The sequence below is a fragment of the Vulpes lagopus genome, chromosome 9, assembly GCF_018345385.1.
Source record: "Vulpes lagopus strain Blue_001 chromosome 9, ASM1834538v1, whole genome shotgun sequence".
In the NCBI taxonomy this organism is placed as follows: Eukaryota; Metazoa; Chordata; class Mammalia; order Carnivora; family Canidae; genus Vulpes; species Vulpes lagopus.
Genome location: NC_054832.1, coordinates 42,716,936 through 42,722,935, shown reverse-complemented (window position 1 = coordinate 42,722,935; position 6,000 = coordinate 42,716,936).

Sequence of the window (6,000 nt, the reverse complement as noted above, 5' to 3'; positions counted from 1 at the left end):
CGGAAGAAATGGTTTATGGCCACAATGGGTAGCCCTCCTAGTTAGTTTCCTGATTTTTCAGGAGAATACCATGAAAACAAAGCAACTGCTCCAAGTCCTGACTAGAAATGCATTTTTGTAATTTTTTAAAATGATAAATTGCTAAATACAAAAAAAAAAAAATAAAACCTAAAGCAGCAAAGAAGCTAGTGTACTTTCCTCTGGAAAAAAAAAATCATCGTTATTAATTTGGACCAGAGAGAGTGGAAGGAAAGTGGAAAATAAAACTTCAGTGGCAGTACCTGAAGTTTTCATGCCACGGAGCGTGGGGCTTTTCTTCGATACATGTTTCATAGTCTTGATAAAAAGAGATGAACATTGTCTTTAACAGCTACGGCAGTTATGGATTGTATTCTTTTAAATTTATTACTCTATAAAAAATTAACATGTCTCCCCCTTGCAGCTAAAGCTCAGATTTTACCATATTGATCCTACTTTAATAAAGTGTCTGAATCAGGTTAGGCTCGTTTTCCGTATGAATTAAATAAGCACAATTTCATTTTGGTCTGTGGAAATGGATTGGATTTCAGAAGTAAATAGAATATCTTCTGTAGGGAGTGAACAGTCTCCTTTCCCTCTTCAAGGCTGCTGTTTCCTTCTATCCATCTCCAAGAAGCCATCATCATATTAACATAGATGACAATCTGGCAAGGAGGTGCTGATCAAAGATAAATTTCACACTCGCACTTCGCATTTTCTAATTACACCATCTGTGTCAGACTCTTTCGTGGCAGTTCTGCTCAATCTGTCAAATGCTGCGTGCCTATGGGAATGCAGAGGAGCTGAGAAAAATCTCCTCGTCTCCCTCCACCCTCCCAGCCGATCCATCACCCCCAATCGGAGCTGGGCAGATATATTAGTCTAATTGGGGACTGGAAGGAAGGTTCCAGGTTGAATGGGAGATGAGGTGTTTGGGGGGATGCAAGACATGAGATTGCAATTTGAATCATATTACGGGGCCTGCCCTGGCTTGTCTCGGTGCAGGCGGAGAACAAGCCATGCATGCGATATCAGGATGGGAGGGGTGAGGACAAGGGAACAGTTTTTAAAAGAATCATGAATGAGAGAGTGTCTCCTCTCATTTCTCTCTGTTTCTTTCAGACACATTAAGGATAAATGATTGTGAACAGGCCCTGATGGGAAGCTCTCAGCCTTTTATTATAATGTTATAAAACATAAGTGTAAGGAGTTAAACACAATGACCCAGTCGATACGGCCAGATCTAATCTAATCAAGGCCAAGTAAATAAATCCAACAGCTTTTCCCAAATAACGCAGATTAGTTCTTGTGGAATGTATATGATAGTCACAAGTAGACGCCATAGGCTAAAACCAGGGGTCAGTGAAGCCTGCTAGCAACTTTAATAAAGAGCTCTCCAAATATATATTCGACTTTAAGATCCACTTTAATCCCTTCTCCATTTTTTTTTTTAATTTAGGGTGACAAAGTCCATGAAATACCAAAGAAAAATGAAATGATTGCCCTTTCAAACTAGAGCCATGGCATAGCTAACCATTTCTAGTTATTGATTTCTCTCTACCACATGTCACTGCCTTTAAGTCATGTTGCAAGTGATGCCAAGGTAAGTGAATAAATGTAAGGACTCAGTTTTAACTCTTCAAGGGTGTGCTCTTCGGTGTGTTTATCCAAAAAATGGTACTACTTTGAAACCGTGGAGAATCTCTCCTTTCTTTTCTTTAGTATAAGAAATTCATATGACGACACCACTTCCGTCGCCCTTCAGGGTTTGGAATCACTTTTGATCCCAGCCATCCTCAAATGCGAGGGCATACAGTGAAGAGGAAACAGGAGAACGATGAGTTAGAGAATTTGACTGTCGACCCGGTTCTGTTCGTTACTTCCCTGATGGTCTGTTAGCTATAAGCTTGTCCTTCCCCCTTCGTGTTTGTGGTATAGGCAGGTGGAAAGAGTTTAAAGATCATAGAACACCCCCCCCCCGACCCCAAACAATGTCCTATTGGTTACTCACTTATATACTTAGACCTTGCTTCAAATCCTTTGATAGTTCAAGTAGCTGTTGAAGTACAGTTGACTAGAGAGACCTTTTCCTGAATTTATTCTCTCAATGTCCAGATATAGAAGTAGGACTTCTTGTGCATTTGTTTGGTCCCTTTGGAAATCAAAGCTTGCCGGACAAGGACTAAGTCTCATTATTCTCTGTCTTACGTGCTCACAAGTTGTTTATTAAGTAGCATTGGTATTTAAAGAGAGGAAAAGTGTTATTTGAGTCATTGAGTAAACAGGGCTGACTGTGCTGACATGATTGCACTTGTGGGGAAGGAAACCTCCTCAACAACCTGTCACTTTAGCATTTCCTTGCTTCTGCAAATCAGGATTGTGCCATCAAATATTTTGGCCAACTTTGTAGCTTTTCTTGGATTCTAGAATTTCTCCTTTTAAGATGATGAGCAAGGTGACCTCAATGTGGCTTATTCCTGAATGAGTTCACGGTGAAGGCATAAGTCAGTAAAGTTTGAGCCTCTGCTTACAGGGACTATCTTTTCCAACCATGGTAATAAATCTGTGGGAGTACTGATCTTATGGGTGTTTATAGTTTTCTGATTTATTAAGATGTATGATTATTAGCTGCCTCTCTCTACAGATGGGTAGGTAAGTAGAGAGACAGAGAGAGAGAGAGAGAGAGAGAGAGAGAGAGAGATTAGTAACATACCTTGAGAATTCAGAGAAAATGCATTACAGATGATCAAGCGAAAGCCCAGAGATTGCACATGCTAAGGAAATACGAAAGAACTCTATTTTCCTTTATTGAAGAGCAGAAAGATGAGGAGAATATTAGGAACAGTGCTTATTTGATGGGGAGTCAATGTCCATGATGAGTAGGAAAGTATCCCTCATTTCAAATCTTTTGATTGTCCGGAGCATGGGCATGCGTAAGAGATCCACTCAGTAAATATTGTCATCGAGTGACTTAATCATTCCACTTGCTAATTTAGTTGTGAGGGGCATTGGATAATTAGCAAAGGTAGATGAATTTTTGTTTTCAGTCATTGCCATGCAACAGTGTCCAATGCTTAAAACCTGTCTCGAGTCTCCTTTATTCTCATGGGTTCCTAGACAACTACAGCTAAAATGTTCGCCCGTCCCATGCATTCTTTGAGAAAGTGTATGACCACTTTCATTATTATTGCAGAATTGTCCATTTCTGGAGTATTGACTTTTCTCCATTCTGCTTAAAGAACATTGGTTATCAAATAGATGAATACATGTGGCCTGTCCTAATGGATAATTTTCAGATTTAAATCTCAATTCTTATATATGAGCCTTTTCTTTCCTAAACTTACACGACAATTTTCCTTCCTGTTGTATATTTGCTAGATCTTCAACAGCTCTAAGATATCTACAATACAGTTTCACATTTGGAAATACTCACGTATCAAATAAAGATCTTTGGAGAACTCACTATAGCATTTTGTCTTCCAAACATGCAATGATTTACATCTTTCCTATGTAAAACTAAGAAAATAGTTGATATTTTAAAGGGGGTAAAATGAAGAAAAAGGTTGATATTTCAAAGGAGCAAAAAAGATGCGGAGACGTGGGGAAGTCTCTAGCAGTTTTTTAACCATTCACAGTCACTTCCAGAACTTGGTTCCTGCCCCAACACCCACTTCCATGTCATGTTTCCATTAAGCACGAAGAACTAAAAATAAAGTAATTATGTCACAGCAATGTAATCCAATCCAAGGAATCATGCATTCTTATTTCAGTAATGCTTCTATGTATAAATATTTCAAGAATAAAGATTATTTTTGTGCTCTCTGGCTCACTAAAACTCAACAACTCAAAGTATAATATTTACAAAAAAGAAAAGTAACATTTTGGGCCAGTATTCACAGAGCTGTCTCCTCGATAAGGCATTAGGATGGGAAACCTCCAGCTTCACCTCCACCATCCTGGAAACTAAGCGGAGAAAAGCCCTACTGCCAATTCCGTCTCATCTTGATCACTGTCCAATCCCACCCCAGCAAGCTATGTTTCACACCCCATTTAGAGCACGCTTGGAGGGGCACCCAAAGATTTGGAAGTAGACTCAAAGCTTATCTCAACTCTCCAGACATCAGCAGTGTGAAAAACGGGACTTTTTAAAATAACGTTTCCTGTTCTTCCTGCTTCTGGTCAAGCCAAAAATTCCGTAGGGACCGTGGTTCTCATGGAATTTTGGCACCTCTTCTGCAAGGCATGGCCAGAATCTGGACGTGCAGAGGGATGTGGAAATTGAAACTGATTGAAGTCTCAAATCAGGATCACACACACACAAAAAAAAAGAAAAAAAAATGTTAGGAGAAGCACATCTAATAGGCCCGGGGTTCACAGGAACACTGCATATATGAGCGTAGTTTCCCTAATGACATAGTTGAAGGGCAGCCAACCTCCCGTGATTCATTCTCAACATGGGTCTTAAAGCCAGCATGTATGGGATGTCCACACAGACTCCCAGCTAGTGACTTATTCAGTCCAATCTCTGGTGGGCTTGTTGTGGGGGGTGAGGGGGGTGAGAATTTAAGATATTTAAAATACTCTTCACAAATAAAGATTTTGCTTACTTACCAGTGAACAGATTGAGTGGCGAACAGAAAGAATAGTAAATGTAAATGTAAAAAAAAAAAGAAAAAGGCCTTTTTTTTTTTTTTAAGAAAAGATAGTGAGTGGGATTGGAAAAAAAATTTCTATAGAGACAACATTTTCAGAGCTGCTCACTAATAAGCCATTTTAACCATGCAAGTCTTAGACATCGATAAAATACTAAGTGAAATGCACACTTAGCATATGCAGTAGTTATTTGAAGGATGCAAGTGTAGATAAATAAAACTTTTCCTTTTTGTGTCTTGAGGTATTTAACAAATTTCATTTAAAAATTCTATTGTGCCAATGGTCATGTGTTTATAAGCCAATTGGTTTATGAAAGCATTGGTTAAGAGTATCATAGAAAACATATATTTTAATAGCCCTTTTTTTTCATATAAAGACTGGTTTTGGGTTTGAGTCAGGCAGGTTAAGTTTCCATCATTGAGGTGAATGTGCTGCTGGGGTATTTGACCCAAGGGTACAGTGTTTTTATCAAAGTGTGAACAAACACTCTCAATGCCAACATGAACACAGACACGAGGAATCATGTGTCTTCCCTTATTAGCTGTGTAAACCTCAGAGAAGTTACTTAACATCTCTCTGAGCTTCAGATTTTTATTAGTAATAATATCTTATCGGACATATTATATCTGTTTATGCCTTATATTTGTAAGACATTAAGTCAGAGAATATATATGGCTCCATCTGTCCATGGGCTGCAGAAAGTTGAATATAAAACTTTATCATCCTGACATTAAAAAAAAAAAAAAGTTCAACATCTCGGTTTTGATGGGAAAGAGGATTTTGTAAGAATCAAGGACAATACTTGAATTACTGTGAAAAGGTTTCAAGCCTTTAATTCACATACATATGTGTACCTCTTATCAGAGATAAGCTTACCTGTACAATAACATTTTTAAATAAAATAAAAATGGGTTGTGAGGGTTTGGAATGGAGCTATCATCTGAATACTATGTCTTCTAGAATTGTGCTTAGAATATTTTTAAAGCTTACTGATAAAGAGATGTTCCCTCCTCTGAATATTCAAAGTCCAGAATGCCCACACTGGACTTTATTCACGCCAAGAGAGGCGTTCCGCATGACAGTGTAGAGAGAAGGCGACAGAACAGGGCAGCTACTGCACAGGCTTTCTGGGTGAGACCACGACCACCCAGCATGTCCGAGACAAAACAGGAAGGACACTCTTTGTCTTACGTAGCCCATACGTGATCACACTCAGGTGTGTCAGACCCACACATACGTCCTTACCTAGCTCAAGAAGCAAATTTCCAATCATGCTTTACCACTTACTGGTAACACAAGGCATCAAAAAAAAAAAAAAACGGTGAAAGG